Source organism: Saccopteryx leptura, chromosome 3, assembly GCF_036850995.1.
Source record: "Saccopteryx leptura isolate mSacLep1 chromosome 3, mSacLep1_pri_phased_curated, whole genome shotgun sequence".
In the NCBI taxonomy this organism is placed as follows: domain Eukaryota; kingdom Metazoa; phylum Chordata; class Mammalia; order Chiroptera; family Emballonuridae; genus Saccopteryx; species Saccopteryx leptura.
This window is the reverse complement of record NC_089505.1, coordinates 86,160,954-86,179,099: the sequence shown is the minus strand read 5'-3', so window position 1 is coordinate 86,179,099 and position 18,146 is coordinate 86,160,954.

The window sequence follows — 18,146 nt, the reverse complement described above, 5'->3', positions numbered from 1 at the left end:
CCATAGATTCAAAGTCTGGGATCAATGACTGCCAGGCTCCTATGCCCGTGCCCGGGGGTGGGGGGGGCACCACGGTCCCTGGGTCTTCCTGCTGCCGGGACTCTGAGGGCAGCCCGGGCTGGTGGCCTTCCCTCCATGGAACTGTGGCCCGGGTGAGCCTGCACTGTCCCCGTCCTGTCTCTTCTCGCAGTTTCTCCGCCTGGACCACGGCAGGGTCTGCTCACAAGGGCCCGCTCCCTGGGCGTTGGGTGGCAGCACCCACCTCTGCCTCTGTCCAGGCCACCGCTCCCTGGGTCATCAGCAACTCCTCTAAATGCCCACCACCTGATTCCTGAGCCCGTGGCTCTCCTGTGTTATTTGATGAGCGGGACTTTGCAGAGGGAATTACGGTTATGGACTTTGAAGTATAAATATTAACCTGGTTGGCTCCCAGGAGGGGAGGAAGGGTGGTCACAAGTTTGCAACGGGCTCAGTGACACCTTCTGAGGCAGGAAGAAAAAACCGGAGTCTATGACTACCCTTGCCTCGGGGACCACAAACACGGAGGGGCCCTTCCTTCGTGAAGAGGCTTCAGCAAGTGGTCACCTCTGAGTGAGGGGTGGTGCTGGTGGGGTGGAATGTGCGTTCACTGCCTTTGGGAACAGCACGGGCACCTAGAATTTTAGAGTGAAAAGGGGCTCTGCTATGAGCCCTAAATGCTCAGTCATGGCCCCTAAGAGATCTGCCTGCATCCCAATCCCAGAAGCTACAAACGTGACCTTATTTGCAAATTAAGATGCAATTAAAGCTCTTATGGTAAAATCATCCTGTATTAACTGGGTGAATCCTAAGGCTAATAATGAGTGTCCAGATCAGAGATGGTCCGAGTAGAAACAGGACAGAGAGAAGCCATGGGAGAAAAGAGGCAGAGCCTAGAGTGATGGGGCCACCAGCCAAGGAGCACCTGGCGGCCCCAGACGCTAGGAGAGGGGAGGCAGGGATTCTTCCTTAGACCCTCTGTGGGGAAGCGCATCTCGGCTGCACTTTGACTTTGCGTTTCAGGCCTCCAGAGTGGTGACAGAATGTAGTGGTGTGGTTGGAAGCCTCTCAGCTTGTGGGACCTTGTTGCTGCAGCCCTAAGACACTTACAGAGGCACAGGTCACACACTTGTGATGTCAGAACTACTGGGGTGGCATTGAAATGCATACTCGGGGTCCCCACAGTCGAGGGAGCAATTCAGGCAACCCATGGTTTTCCCAAGCCTCTCAGGTGATACTTATGCAGCCAGTCCATGGACCCAAGTGTGAGGGTCACTGCTCTCCATGTCGTCCAGACGGGAAAGCAGAGACTCATCCCTGAGCCCCAGCACGTCAGGACACCAGGGTCCTGCTCCCAGCTCCATCGCCATCACCTTCTAACTTGGGACTCTGTGGTGAACGGCTACGAGTGGCCCAGCAGTGTGGTTTCGGGGTTGGTGGCCTCGCCTCCCACTTCCAAGCCCTGCTTCCTCGGGCTGCCAGGCTCAAAGCTGGGCAGGGGCATCTGGGAGGCAAGGAGGAAGGTGACTCCTGCTGACATTCCTACCTTTTCACTTCATGTCCAAGCCTCCCGCCATTTTGGAAAGCCCCAAACAGGAAGGACTTCTATTTTACGTTATCGGCCTTGTTTCCTCCGTAGCTGGGAGAATCGGCCTGTGTTTCCTGGTGGCCCTGGGGAGCAGGGAATCCCCGGCCCCCTCTCCATTCATTACAATAATGAAACAAGCCACAAAGTGCTAAGAACCGCGAGGACAGCCTGGTACAACTCAGACATTTGTCCCTGGGCCCACCCCTCTCTCCGCTCAGGCAGAAAAAGACCTCAGCTTCCCACCCCTCTGGGAACGGGGTCAGCCGTGGAGCCCCGAGGGGCGGCCTCACCAGTAGTAGTAGTATGATCCTTATGTCAATATTGCTATTACCATTTATTTAAATTAAATAGACTCTTCAACTCTCTCTGTAAGAAATCAATATATGCTACATGTATCCCTTTGTCCTGCCTCCCTTTACTGTCTGGGTCCATTTAATGGCCCTGCGTAATTCAGAAAGGAAATCGAAAATGAAAGCTGCCAAGATTAATTTGTCACAGATCAATTTTCTTGTAGTGGGGACAATCACTAATGCACCCGAGCCCACCCGCTCGCCCCCTCCCAGGCTGTTATAATGGACTTTGGTCGATACGGCTTTTGGATGGGAAAAGGCACCCTCTGTGACCTTCTCGCGGTCCCTCCTGTCATCCCGTCGGTGCCAGAGACAGTAAATGCTTGGGATAAGCTATTTTTATGGCATGACATGCGTTCTTTAATCTGAAATATGTTTGCTCGCTCTGCAAATCCTTCTACGAAATGAAAGTCACTTTTTCTCATTGATCAACAGGACTTGTTACTGATGGTCACGGTACCGGGAGCAGGGGGAGGCAGGCGTGAATGACTCCTGATCTTCCCGTGGTCTCAGGGGGGGCCACAGGGTAACCAGTGTTTGGGAAGGTGTGGTAGGGGTGTTCAACTGGGCTTCGGGGGCAGGGTAGGGGGCAGCCCCATCCTAGGACGGGCATGGCTCAGAGAAGGTTTTGCAGAGGCCTGGGGGTCCATGAAGAAGGACATTTATATTCGTCAGGGGAGAGGAGAGGGGATGGTTAGTGCGTGGGGGGCTTAAAAGTGCAGTGGGATCCGTGGATCTCTACAGCCCCAAGTTCAAATCCCAGCCCCACAGGTAAACAGAGTCCCGTCCCACCCCCAGCACATCAGGAGACCAGCTTTGTCACTAACTGCTGACTTGGGACTCTGTGGTGAACGGCTGAGTGGCCCAAAGGTGTGGTTCAGTGGTTAGTGGTCTCACCTCCCACTTTCACGCCCTGCCTCCTCTGGCTGCCAGGCTCAAAGCTGAGCATAGGCACCTGGGAGGCACCGACACCTTTGCCTTCAGGGAAGGTGACTCCTGCTGACATCCCTACTTTTCACTCTGTGTCCAAGCCTCCCGCCATTTTGGAAAACCCCAAATGTGAAGGACTTCTGCCTTACCTTATCGGCACCACTTCCTCCGTACCTGGGAGTCAGCCTGTGTTTCCCAGTGGACCTGGACAGTGGGGAATCACCAGCCCCACTTTATTTAGTAAAAAATATAGAAGGAACCCATAAATTCCTATGAACAGCATCAAGGCCCTCAGAGGCAGCGCTGCCCTTGGCCAGTATGGCAGTGTGATTGCCATGTTGCTAAGCCCAGTTTCCTCGTGGAGATGGCAATGGTGCCTTGGCAGAGTTATGATGGGGTTTCAATGAGATGCCAGGCACATGCGCAGGAGACTCAGAGTATATTAGCAACTGGCAGCATTGTCCCAGGCACCGTCAACATCATTGTCATTGCCTTCACTGTCTGCAGACCCTCAGTTTCCCTGAACACCTCAGCAACTCTAGTGACCTTGTGAAGGGCCCAGCCTCACCCTCTGTTGGGTTCAGGACACGGCTGCCAGTGAGATGTGCCTTCCTTGCCCAGCTAATGACACTTCCCCTTAAGTGCCGTTCACATCCGTGTGACAGAGAAAGGGAACCTGGGGTTTCCTCTGCTATAGGACAAGTTTTTATAAATGTTCTGAGAACAAACACAAAATGCCTGAGAAGAAAGGGTTGGCTCACTTCCTGGGATACAGGCTCCTATGCAAACCCTGTCTATCGCTCCTGGTTGCTGATGTTACTATTGAATTCTTCCGTGACTTTAGAAATTTCACTTGTTTTATCTGTAATTGAGGCGGGGCGATAATCCTCTTCAGGTAGGGTGTGGACTCATCTATGTAGATCTCTCTGCCATTCCATCAGGCACTGCTTTATATGTTTTGTGGTAATTTTATTAAGTCAATACAAATTAGAATTGCTATGTCTTCCCTGGAAAATTGATAATGTCAAGGCTCTATTTCTCTCCATGAATAGTTCTTTTTTTGGTCTGATAGGGTGTTTTTGTCTGATATTAATAAATTTACCTTGCATAATATAAATTCTTAATTGCACAATATAACCTTTCTCTATGCTTTTATTTCCAAATGTGTGTTCATCCTCATTTTAAGTGGTTTTTTTATAAGCATATGTTTTAATAGTTTCTTAAAATCGGATCTCACAATCTGTGTCTTAAATCATCAAGTTTAGGCCATTCACATTTATTGTGATTAAAGACATACAGTATTTGCTTTCCACCGTCAGACTTATTGTCATTTGTCCTTTTTAATTCTCCTCTCCTCCTCTCTTTTGGTTTATTCTTTCTTCTAGATGTGTGGCTTTGGGCAAGTCACCCAACCTCTTAGTACCCTCATCTGTAAAGTCTTCTGTAAAGATTGTAACAAAGACTACATCAGTGAAACACTGTGAGAATTACGTAAGTTACTATATGCAAAACTTTAGGTAGCACCTGGCATATCAAAGCGTGGTTTTTGCATTTGTAGTTTCTTATTCCCATTTCCCTCTCTTCTGTCTTAGAATGTATACACTATTTCTACTTTCTTAGTGGTTTATCCTTGGAAATGCACCATGGACACCCAACAAAGTGTGAGGCAACATCACCACCCCCTTGACCAACAAGAGAGCCATAAATTCATGCCCCTTCTGACTTCAATGCCTCTATCCAGAATTGCAGGTTTGCCTTTTTTTTTTTAACTCATATGAATCAGGAATGTATTATTTTGTACAAATGTGGGGGTTTTTTTCCTTTTAAAAATAATTGAGCACCAACTGTGTGCCGGACACTGCTCTGGGCTGTGGGATAAGAAAAGACCCTTGAAGTTCACTTACCTACCTCTTCACCATCCCGCAGGCACCTCACTGCTCTTTTCTGGGGACATTTTCCTTCTCCTTATGGTTTCTTCCTTAACTACTGCCTAGGGTTTGGTGGGAGGCTACAATGTTCTCTTTAGTGTTGTTTATCTAACAAAGCTTTGTTTCTTTCTTGTTTTTGCAAGGCTGTTATGCTAAACTCATCATCTTAGACTAACTTTTGTGTCACCTCGGAGGTTTGAGGGTATTGGTTCCACTTACGTCTGCCTCCCGCTTGCCCTTTGAGACCGTTTCTGCCAAATACATCTTTAGCCTTTCCCAAGTGGCCTTTCTCTCCATGCATCCTGTCAAGATCACCCCTTTCTCTTCTGTGCCCTGCGCTTGTATGACAATGTACCAATGAGGTGACTTCCTTTCACCTGGGATACAGTGTTCTGTCAGCATCTGTGAATTCACATCTTTCATCGATTCTATACATTTTTTTGACTGTCACTTTTCAGAATACCATTTCCCAATTTTCTGGTCCTTTCCCCCATCTGGGACTCCACATAGATTTGCACTAAACCCTTTCACTTGATTGGCCATATGTTTTGGTCATTCTTATGTATCTTCTCCTTGATTCTCCATGGTTTGTTCTAGGTTAGTCCTTGGGATCTGTCTTCTGGTTCATCAGTTCTTTCCTCAACTGGGTCTCCTCTCCTTTTCAACATGGCCACTAAATTTTCCAGTTAAACAGATTACACTTTTTAAATTCTATCTGGTTCTTTGAACACATACACACAAACACCTGTGGTGGCTTTCTCATTTTGTAATTTCTAGCTTCATTTCTTTTTAACTGTTGTTTCGAAGATCATTGTGTATTCTTATTGTAATCATTCCAGGGTCTAGTTTCTTGGGAGAGTAAATCTGATTGGTTTCTCCTGCTGACTCTCACTCATGGTGATTGGCTCTGGAAAATGTCCATCATGAGCTCACGCCAGTTGACCTTACCTGGAGAAAGGTGCCTGACTGAAGGATATTTTCCTCAAAAGAGAATTTTCACTTATTTTTGACATGAGCCTGGGAAGCCACCCTTTCAGGGTGACTGCTGCCCTTTCCAGAGTCCCATGTTTCACCTGAGAGCTTTCTCACTGCTGACCCAGACTTCCCACCACTGGGAAGCTGTGCTGTGCATGTGGCTCCCAGCTTGGGCATTTTGTTCTTCTCTCTTCCCTGGGTAAGTCTTCCTCTTCCAATTTTCCATGTGAGCTTGGCAAGGCAATACAAATTATGTTTAATGCGACAACCAATTGTTTTGTAGCAGGAAAGCTCCCCTGGGTATCTCTCCATTTCTCATTGTCACTCTCCTGATTGAACATTAAAGGGAAATGTAATCATGAGTGTGATGTCATGGACGACAAAAAAACAAACAAATGGTGATGGATCACCATCTCAATGATTCCAAACGGAGCTTTGCTCTGTTTCTCTTATCGACCGTCACACGTGTTTGTGGTTTAAGTGATGCTACAAGGACGTAGGCAGGATCCACCAAAATGTAACCACTCAAAGGGGAAGATGTCTCTTCACATACTCATCAATGTGTTCTCATCATATATGATCGCACCTGGCACCTAGTAAATGCTGAAACATTTGTTGCTTAGGGAATGGGTAATAGATTGACTTTCCCCAACCTTTTTAGGAAGTAAATAGTAAATTTCCATGTGTCAAATCCCCAACCCACCACACACACACACACAAGATGCTGGTACGTGAGGGAAATTGGATATGAGTTAGAAGTTGCATATCCATTCAATATTAATTTCTTACCGACATTTTCAGTTTTGTTACTGTACCACAATTTTCCTTCGGCTGTGCATGCCAACTGGAGAGCAGTTACGTTTTTATTGTGCTACGTCACTATTCCTGGGCCTGTCCCGATGGGAACCCCCACCTCAAAGGACTGAGCCAGTCAGCATGTGTTCTACTCGTATCTAACCTGGGGCAACAGGGCCACCTGTGAGGCCCGTACAGTCACACGGTGCTGGCCCCCCTGCCCTGGAGTTTCGGATTCAGTAAGTCTGGTGTGTTGTCAAAGAATCTCCTTGCCTAACCAGCCCCGTGCTGCTGCTGGCTGGCGGCCACGCCCAAGAGCTCTTACTCTGTCTGGGTTTTGCTCCCATGGCCTTTCCTGTGGTCCATCCCCCTCCTTTCCCATTCGGAGATCTCCCCCGTTTGAATCTGAGCAACCCATGTGACACCCAAGAGGTCAATATAAGCTTGCTGCATTTTTTTTCTATACTTTCTGAAACGGGGTCTACTCACTTAAGAATTTTAACATCCAGTAAAACATCTCTATGTCCCCATAGTGCAGGGCAACACCCCCACCCCCATGGGTCCTTCCAAAGCTGCTTCCTCTGTGGTTTGGGTTTTCTGAACATGAACTTGAAAGCCAAGTGCCTGAGCAGGCCTGGGAGGAGGACGTTCGATGGGTACAAATGGCAAGTTCTGCTATGCAAATGTGTAATAATCAGTTGTTTCAGCGGCACATTTTTTATCCCGTCCCTTCTGGAAGGATGACATCGCCTGCCTCGTTTTATTGGGAAGATGGATGGTCCTGTGCGAAGACCAGGACCGAGACAAAGGCTCTCTGTGTTCCCTTTCAGCCACACCTCGTCCCACGGGGAACAACCATAGACAATAAACACAGAGTAAGAGATAAAGGTGTCCCCGTAATGAGTCCTCCCGCAGTGACATCGGGGGTGATGGATGGAGGAGCCTCTCTGTGTCCCTTTGTTCTTCATCTGACGTCAACAGGAAAACAAGGAGTCCAGGGGAGATTCATGGACAGGCCAGCCCGGTTGTGGAACATATCAATCTAATAGGATTAACATCCAGGAAGAAGGAGGGGTGAGAGAACCCTCCCCTCACTTTTCTCTGAGCACCGACTGAGTCAGAACCCTGACAGTACGGCAGCGTGCTCCTCGGAAGGCCCTCCCCCTCAACCGCGCCTCTTTTTCCTGCTTTTCCCCAGATTGAAGACTTGCCCCTACAGCCTGCTCCTCCCCTATGGGCATGGTCAGGGAGTGAACATGGTGCCCACACATCTTGAATTAGATTCCCTGGGGGCCAGAATCCAATGGACCTCTGTCCTTGCAACACTGCCAGGGCTGGACTGTCCCTATTCATCCAACTGAAATGAAAAGGGCTTTAAAATTATGCCAGTCCAGTCCAGGGTGGAGCACAGATGGGAATCGGAACAAGAGAGGCCCCTCCTCCCTGCATCATCCACCCTCACCCCAACGTGCACCCAGAGCACACAGTGAGGAATGTTTGAGGCCAGTGACAACTGGGTCCAGAGCTCACCTTGCTCTGCAGTAAGTGGATGATGAGGCAAAATGAACAGTGAACCAAAATGAGCCTTTTACAACCAATGAGGCGGATGTTGGAGAATGTGGCTTAGGGGTGCAACACCAAAAAGCCTCCTAATTCCCAACACCGACACGAATGCACCCACTCATCTGTGGGTCCTCCCAGGCACAAGGAGCAGGGACACAAAAGGAGCACGTGAAGACATAACTAAGCCATTTGGGCCACTTCCTTTTCCCAGATCCACCATAATTCTTGCCAAAAAAAGGTGGAGAGAGGCCACAGGTGTCGTGTTCATTAATGTCCCTCCCCATGGAAATGTGAAGCCAGGAGAAGGAGGTTCCACTTCCCCTGTTCATGAGAGGGAGGCAGGATTGTGCACTGGAGAAAGGAGATGGGTCACAAAGCAGGGTCTCCATCCCCAGATGAGGACCATCTGAGGAAGCTGAGCTGGATGCCTCACGGCCAAGGTTGCAGTTGCCTCTGGGTGCGGTCCTGGTGTCCTTCTTTGGTCACTGTGAAGCCACCCCAGCTGTCCAGCCTCTTTGGGCTCTTCCCTAGACTCACTGGCTGGAGGCAGAGGGTAGGTGCCTCCCCCGGAAGCTACTATTACACCTCCTTGGAAAGCTCAGTGGTCAGGGCACTGAGCCCGGTGGGCAGACCAGCTGTGAAGGCACCCCCATGACTGTATAGAGAAGGGACTCTGTGCCCCAGACCACGTCCGTGTCCCACGAATCCACACTTTGATTAAAAACAAACAAACAAACTTTAGAGTGATGGAATGGGGAATATGTTTGAAAGAAAAAGTTACACAACGTCTTGTTTGTTGGTTGTGTAACAATAACACCTGCAAACCTACGACACCCCCATTTTTTAGGCTTTTTCTCTTCTTTCTTGCTCTTGCTGTGTGCACATCCCAATGTGACATTCCCGTCCTGCCCCCTGCCCCAGGGTATGGCACCTGGAGGCAGCAGAGCCTTGGTGTCTCACAAGTGGCAGCGTTTCTGCAGGTGACAGGGTGGATTTATGTCATTTATGTCTTTAGCTGAGGGGACGTTTCAGGGAGGGCAGTGGTTCAGCGGCGGAGCGGCCGCAGCTTTGCACGTATTACTAGCAGGAACTCGTTGTAGTTTTTCTTTTTAATCACAGCTCCAAGGGCGACCGTTGAGTGAGAGCTTCTGGTGGATTCCGACGACTGCTGTGACTGTGACTCGGGGTCCTAGCCGCACAGTCCCCTCACACACTCCTCGGGCTCTGCCTGGCTGGCTCGTGCTCCCATCGGCACCCACAACCCAGTCCCACCCACACGGCACGGCACACAAGAGAATTACAAGCATTTTCTAAAATAAAAGAAAAGAAAAAACCCCACATCTCTGTGTATCAGTACGATTGCGTTCGCAGTGGCTAACGTTATAGGAAGAGTGGAAGAACAAATTCTATTTTAAGTTTCTTTCTTTTGATCGATAATAACTCCTTCTGGAAATGGCTCGGAGGCCAACATCATTTCCTGTTGGTCTTGGATGGAAAACAACCTCTTCTTTTTATCCTCTTTAAAAGCTTTTAGAAGTTAATCCATTTAGGCATCTTGGGGATAATGAAAAGCCACAGGAAAAAAAAATTACAATGGTCACAGCTCTGTTTGGCGTTCCCATAATTTACAAGCGTGTCAAAACTCTAGAGTTTCCAGGAGTAGCGGCGGCGGTAGGACTCTGACACAGTAAAGGGGGGGGGGGAGAGGGGGCTATAGTCCAATCTGGAAAGGGAAGGGCAAATTGTCTTCAATCTGCTTTGACACTGAGCCTGCGTGCTTGTGATAAAATTCAGCTCCACCCCAGCTGGCCCTGTTCTCATCCTCTGACCAAATTAATTCCTCGTTGGAATCAGCACGTTCTTCTTGTCTCCTTGGAGGGAAATACACGTGTTCTCTCGTCTCATGACGGGGTTCATGACCTGGACGGATGCAAGCTCCCCTCTCGGAGGGCTGTGCAGGTCATGTTCACGTCTCAGCTCCATTATTTGGTGCTTCCTACGACTGCCTCTCACACGATCCAATCAGACATAGCCAATATTTTTAGAGCATTTGACAGGCATGTGAGGGTCCTGGGTGCAGACCGATGAGCTCTGGAAGGCCGAGGGCTCGGTCAAATCCTCCACGGGAAAACGTGCCCCAGGATTTCCTTTTTGGAATTTAAAACAAGGATCAAGTCTCCGTTGCAGTGGTTTGTCATCGGTGAAGCAGAGGAGGCCCAGAGCCACCTCCATGCATCATGAGCTCCATAGCAATCTGTCTTTATCTCAGAATCAAGAGTTTTAGCACCGCCCCGCCCCACACCCTGCCCATCTCCTAGCTGCAGGGAAGCTCGCGGAGACTGATCCCAGCTGCCCAGCTCTGTATGCAAGGGGCCTGTGTCTGTGTCAGGAAGGTAGGGACCCTCGTGTATGAAGCTTACACATTCCGTTCACAGTGCCTGACTGAAATCACTGCACACACTCATCCTACATCTGAGACGTCACACACACACACACTCAGGTACGTGTGCACATGCACAGACAGCGTACATGTACATGCAGGCCCCCGCACCCTCGGGCACGTGCACACACATACACACTCCCGTGCAAGGGCACTCCGGGGAAGATGTTCTTGTGACACTGTGTCTTTGGGTTTTTGATGGCTCACTCTCACCACAGCCCTTGACGTTGACCTTCTTTCTGCTTCTTCCTTGTTCAAAATTAACTTGTGCGGGACCATTTCCCGCAGACCTTGGAAGAGCTGTTTGTCACAGAGCTGTGCCTTGTGATGTCTAAGATGACCCTGCTGGCCCCATCATGCATAGAAGAGAAGCTGGAAGCTATTTCTCAGCAGAGTGCCTTTGCAGGGATTGATGTCTGGGCCCCCGGGGTGGCCGACGATAACCACCACCTTCATGTGGACGGTCTGTTTTCACGGGACAGAGCAAGGACACCTGGGCCACCCTGGCCTCGAGCCTGCATGTGATGAGTTTAGATCTCCCCGCCTTTGTTCACCTGAGGAGCAGCTGGCCCAGGTGGCCAGGACTCGGGGCCAGAGCAGGAGACTCGAGTCCAGCGGTCATCATTGCCGGGTCCCACAACCGCAGCTGCGTGTCGGAACTGGACACCGCCGGCCTAGCTTGCCGGGGAAGGTGGTACCTGGCGGCGGGGGGAGGGAGGGAGGCAGGCCGGAGGGGGGCTTTCTTCTGAAACTGTGTCTGTTTATTCTTAAACACTTACAGTTTTTTTAAAACTTTACATAGTTCAAAATTATCTTCATAAATAATTCCCAGAGACCAAAGCGAGGGTTCAGGGGACCCGGGAAGGGGGCGACCACACTATTCTGATTTATTTATTTTTTTATCTGATCAAATGTGACTCTAAGTGTTGGGAGGGAGAAGGCAGGATAGTCGAGTTGTTTGGTCAGAATTCATTCCTATTTTTCAAAAAAACACCGTTTTTAATGTCTTCATGAGCCTTCTAGCTACGTAGGCCAACACGCAGGAGAGAAAGAGGGTCAGAGAGATTAAATTTGGGTCCACGTGCATTAAAAACGTCAGCCTGTGGCATTTTTACGGGAGTTCATCTGCTGAAACCCACCTGTGAGACGGCCTTGTGTGAGTGGGCCTCTGTGGTTTCCTGCTCGTTCCCCTCCTAACGGTCCCCAGAGGGACCCTCCCTTAACCTTCCCCTCACGGTTCCAAGAGGGTCCCTCCCTGAACGAGACCCAGCTTTCCAGAGAGTGCTCTGGGCTGCTTCCATGCACAAGGCACAACGGCCTCCGCACACCCGTGTGCGTCCAAGCTTTGCAACCAAGTTCTGCGAACCTGACAGAGGACGCTGATTCCACCTCTTTGGAGGCTCCAACAGATGCAAGAAACCCACCCTTTCATGGGACACTCGTGGCAATTAAAAACAGGGTTTTCTCCAAGAAAACGGACCGGCAGGTGAGGAAATGGGCAGTGAGCTGAGACAGGAAACGCCTTCATTACGACTGCGGTCTTGGTACCAGGTCTGTAAAAACCACAGCTTGTGAACCAAGCAGACCTCTGAGCCGCGAAGACCAGGGAGGTGTGAGCCAAGGGGACCGTGGCATACCTCTCAGATTCCTAATTGGCTACAAAGGTGACCGGCTCCAACCTGAAGATGCCAAGAAAAGAGGCGCTTGGCTCTCTGCGAATTTATAAATTGACGTCTGGTAACAGAGGACTTGCCACTGAAATCCAAGCTCCTTCCATCCCAAGGAGTCCCCGGCACGGGGACGTGGCTGGATGCCGTGGGTCAGAGGGAGGCTGATGCCAAGGCTGTGCCACGGCCGTGGTGGTGGTTGTATTGGAATAGTCCCTGGTTCTTGGCAATCTGGATAAATAACTATGTGACAGGAGACATGGATGAAAGGGAGTCATCCCGGCGGGTCCCTCAGCAGCATGGAGACGGAGCCCAGCCACTGAACGAGAGAAAAGTCATCCCCGCTGTTGCTCACAGTAGGATTTTCCAGCAAGTGTCCTGGCTGTCTTTTCATCCTGGGTCAAGGACCATGAACAATGGAATAAAAATTGCTGCATTTGAATTTTCTGCCCGTACCCAGGACACTCCACAGGAGTCCTGAGACCCTGGGATGATTAATTTCTTGTGTCTGCTGAATTGGGTCATGCTAGTCCATTTTTAGGGAAACACTAGTCTAGATGTGACTGTGAAAGTATTTTTTTTTAAGATGTAATTGTAGCCTTTGAGTAAAGCAGATTACCCTATGCCATGCGGTGGGCCTTATCTAATCACTTGGAAGCCTTAAGGTTCCTATCTCCTCAAAGAAGTGGGAATTCTGCCTCCAGACCTAAGGACTCAAGGCCGCATCACCAATAGTTGCCTGGGTCTCTGGTCTGCCAATGTACTTACAGACTTTGGACTTGCCAGCCCTACCATCTCATGAGCCAGCCCTTAAAATGAATGTTAGATGGATAGATAGATGATTAGATAGATAGATAGATAGATAGATAGATAGATAGATAGATAGATAGATAGATAGATATAGGTGGATAGATAAATGATAGATAGATAGATGATAGATAGATAGATAGATAGATAGATAGATAGATAGATAGATAGAAGATAGACAGATAGATATAGAGATAAGTAGGTAGATAGATAGATAGATAGATAGATAGATAGATAGGTAGGTAGGTAGGTAGGTAGGTAGGTAGGTAGATAGATAGATAGATAGATAGATAGATAGATAGAAGATAGACAAATAGATATAGAGATAGGTAGATAGATAGGTAGATAAATATAGAGATAGATAGATAGATAGATAGATAGATAGATAGACAGATAGATACCAGAGAACCCTGACTGACACAGACCTCCAAAGCCATCTCCCCGGCATCCTCTGGGGTGCGTTTCTCCCGGGCCCCCTTCCCACACCTTCAGACAGCCATCACCCCGGTCTGGGTGAAGCGTACCCTGGCTACAGGATCACCTCTGTGTTCTCAGTGAGTCTTGACCACAAGCTGGAGACACCATGCCCCAGAACCACATCTCCAGATTCTGAAGTCACTCCACAGCCCCATTCACCCATGTCACCCTCCCCTCAACTGCTCAGGGACCCGAGGAGCTCAGCAGCAGAGGGAGACCCTCGTCCCCAGGGCGGGGCAGAGAGGGTGACACCTGTGGCTGCAGCATTTCTCGCCGCATCCCTGCCGCCATCAGTCTTCCTTCCCCCTCCCGGCGCGGCTGAGAGTGGTGCGGGCTCCTCCTTGACCCAACACCACGCTCAGGCTCAAAAGCTCTGTCGTGCTTTCTCCTAGAGCTGCCGTGCTTACTTAAAAGGGGGGGGGGAGGGGAAAAAACCAAACAGGCCCCTAGGAAAAAGTGCTGTGATTTAATGTTCATGGGATTTGCTATTTTGTTTAAGAATTAACTTGATCCGAAATCCTCAGGAACGGTTATGACTCCTCTGCCCCAAAGCCCATCCACCACCGTGAGCGCTAGCCGTGAGTCTGCCCCTCCGCCCCCGCAAGAGCCCCATTTGTCACAGAGCTCGTAATGCGGCTGTAAATCTGCCTTCTCCCGCTGCCATATGCTCCACTTCCATTTGCCGGGTGCCCGGCTGCGCGTGGTCAGATGGAAGCCTCCATCTAAACGGTCCATTTGGATGTGTCGACGGCCCCAGCCGATGACTGTTAGGCTCTGAGATACAGTCGTGGAAGCCGGGAGGGATGGAGTCAACGGAACATCTGATTTGGAAATGTGTTGTTGAAACGTGTCCAGTCACACATTAAAACTCATTAGAGCCTTTGATTTCTCTGCCAGAGGAGAAGGCATGTTGCACCCGGGGTCACCATGGGGTGGGAAAGGGAACCCCAGGGCAAAGACAGAGCCCCGTGCTTAGGGCAGACTGGACCTGGTACCCTTAGCAGCTGGGTTGTGACTCCCAGCTGTGACTGACCCTGTAAGCATCCCGAGCAGCCGTCCATGGTTCACCAGGACAGCAGAGCACCAAGAGGTCAAACGTCCCCCCAGAGGGTCGCCGCTGAGCCATGCTCCAGCGGGGTGAGCTGAGCGCATCACTCTGCTGCTGGATGAAGAGGGGGTTCCATCTGGCTCTGCCTCGTTCATGGGGAATCCCAGGCAACTCATTTCATCACTTGGACCTGGGGTTTCATCTTCCCTCAAAGGGACGAGCCAAGCCCACCTCCCGGGGTTGCTGGGAGGAGCCAGGGGCAATGCTGGGAAGGTGTCTGCTTGGTGGCAGGTTTACAATCGGCACACACAGCAGGCGGACAGCCACTGTGTCTGGGACACATCGGAAGACATTGTTGCCCCTCTTTACGGTGGGGATGCCCCTGTGGGGAAGAAAAAGGCTGGGGGTTGGGGTGAGACTGCACACAGGGTCTGCAGAGAGGAAAATATATACTTGTCCTCTAGGCGTCTTAGGTTCTCGCCTGGGGCCGGGTGAAGAGACCGGTCAAGACAGATCGGCAAGAGCGCAGCGAACCCGAGGTCTCCACACGTGCGTTGGGTGCACCTGGGAGCACCCGGCCACGAGGAACCCACAGGAGCATGGATAGAAGTTGGGTTTAAATACCCACAAAGGAACGGGGGTAAGGGGCTTCCGGGTGGGGAGGAAGGCACGTTGCAGGACGGTGGCCAGGAAAAGGCTGCGGCTCAGGGTCACGGGGTCAGCTTGGTTACGCAGTCCGTCTGTCCTGCCTTCTCCACGGACAAGAGCTGTGACGAGCCTTCCTCGTCCAGCGGCAGGAGCAGGTCATCCCCCACACTGGGGCTCTGGGGCTGCTTCCCCAGGTGTTCTGACCCCAGTCCCTGTAGGCTGTGCCTTCTGTGAGAAGCTGGGTTGTGAGCCTCCTGCAGAGCTCTGCCCGGTTGTACGTAAACTCAGTGGTGTGGCCCCTGTGTCCTCCGCCCCTGGTGTCACCGGCGTCACTCCAGGACTTAGCAGGACATATGTGCTGCACTCGCCGGCGACATAAGTAGAGTCCTTGTTAAGTGCTGGTGGCGGAGGAGGCAGAGGACCAGGACCACCTGGGCAGTGGCTGGTAGAGTGCATCCTGGAGGCAGAGGGGTGGTCCTGCAGCCCAGCGGGCAGGAACATGAGGGTCCGGAGCTGACCTGTGGTGTCCCCCTCCCCCATGCTGCCAGATGCAGAGACGGCTCCCTGGGAACTGGGAATGGGGGGCCTGGGGCCAGACACAGCCAGAGCTGCTAGGCTGTACCCTCTGTAACACGGGGGCTCCCTAACCCCTGTGCTCTGCAGAGACCCGACCCCAGGGGCTTGGGAAGTATGGACTGGGCTGACGTTTTATGTCAACAGGACTCCGCCTCGGGAGAGCCATCCGTCAGTGAAGGTGAACTTCAGACGCCAGTTTCCATGGCCGTGGTCCACTCCGAACTCCCCTTCCACCTGGATAAAAAAACCGTTTACACCGAGTTACGGGAGCCTCCGTGTCCCAGGCGAGGCCGGCTGGGGGAGGACTAGGGACAGGTCCTCCCAAGTTGTTAAAAGAGACCAAGGGAGTCAAGTGAGGGGACTTCTCCTGGGCAGGCGTGTGTCCCCAGGGCAGAGTCCTCGGGCTTGGGTGGCGTTCGTCTGACTCCCCACAGACACCTGCCCGGCTGTCCTTTGTCGTCTGTCTTGTCTTCACTGCCCTGGCCATAGCTTGGCGAGGCCACCTGAGTCAGACACTGGCTGAGCCACGCACGGAGCCTGCCGGGCTGTTCCCTGCGCGGCTGATCAGCTAATATTCAGAGCCGTATTGCTATTCATTACCTGTACGGAGGTCGTAACAGTGCCTCTAGGAGCACGCCGTTGTGTTGGATGTGAAGAATTTAACACAGAGCAGGGAGGCGGGGGTGGGGGGGGGGACAGAATCACACATACTCAGCCGACATGATGGACAGCCACGTCCCGCAAACCCCGCCGCACCAGCCCTCCACACCAGTGCGGCAGCCCTCTCTAAAGCCAGATTTGTATTCCACCTCTGCCGCTTGCTCTCCCTGCGTCTTTTAGGCCTTAATTTCATGAGTGATTGCTTTGAAAAGGAGGGATGATCACCGGTTTACCGAGAGGCCATGCAATTCCTAATTGCCTTTCCAGAGAGTTCTCCTCCCTGGAGCCCAGCAGGGATTTATGCAGCAGCATCTCCACCCCCTCCCACGGGGGGGGGGGGGGGGAGGCTCCCTTCACTGTCTAGCAGCTAGCGCTCCGCCTTAGAGTGACACACACAGTCCTGACTGGGAACCAGGAGGTCCCGCCTCTGCCTCAACCGCTTCCCTGGCTCCTGGCCCGCCCCCTTCCCACGGTCCAGTCCTTCCAGTCGCCTGCAAGATGGTTTGCTTGGTAGCTTCACTGGAACATCATTGGTAGACAAACAATGGCACCCTTCTTTTTCTTTTTTTAGTGAGAGAGAGAGATAGAGAAGGAGATGGAGAGAGGGACAGATAGGGACAGACAGACAGAAAGGGAAAGAGATGAGAAGCATCAATTCTTTGTTGTGGCTCCTTAGTTGTTCATTGATTGCTGTTTTGTTGTGCTTTCACGGGGGGGGGGGGTGCTTCAGCAGAACGAGTGACCTCTTGCTCAAGCCAACAACTTTGGGCTTCAAGCCAGTGACCTTTGGGCTCAAGCCAGTGACCATGGGGTCATGTCTATGATCCCATACTCAAGCCAACAACCCTGCACTCAAGCTGGTGAGTCCATGCTCAAGCCGGCGACCTTGGTGTTTTGAACCTTGGTCCTCTGCATCCCAGTCTGACGCTCTATCCACTGCGCCACTGCTGGGTCAGGCACAGTGACATCCCTCTTGATGACATGGATGTTTGCAAACACCCATGATACCATCACCACAGTCAAGGTACTAAACATATCCATCACCTCTGAAAATTTCCTTGTGTGTGTGTATGTGTGTGCATGCTTTGTAAGAACACTTACCACAAGATCTATCATTTTAAAATACATTAATGAGCACAATATAGCATTTCAAGCTATAGACACCGTGGCTACCGTGGGTCTTCAGGATGTCCCATTTTCCATGACTGACACTGTGTCCCCCTCCCCCCTGTTCCCTGGCAACCACTCCTCTACTCTCTGCTTCCATGAATTTTGACTGAAATTGCACGGTGTTTGTCTTTCCTCTGACTGACTTATTTCACTTAACATAATGTCCTCCAGGTCTATCCAGCTTGTTGCAAGAGGCAGGATTCTCTTTTTGTCTAAGGCTGAGTGATACTTTGTTATCTCTCTGTGTATATAGATCACGTCTTCTTCATCCCTTCATCTGTGGGAGAATGCAGGGGTTGTTTCTGTATCTTGGCTGTCGTGAGTAATGCCGCGATGAACCTGGGAATGCACACAGGTCTTTGAGATCCTGACTTCCACTGTTTTGGATAAACACCCAGGGATGGGATTGCCAGATCCCAGGGTAGTTCTACTGGGAACTTCTTGAGGACCTACGGCTTTCCACTGTAGCTGTGCCGCCTGACATTCCCACCAACAGCTTCGTGTCT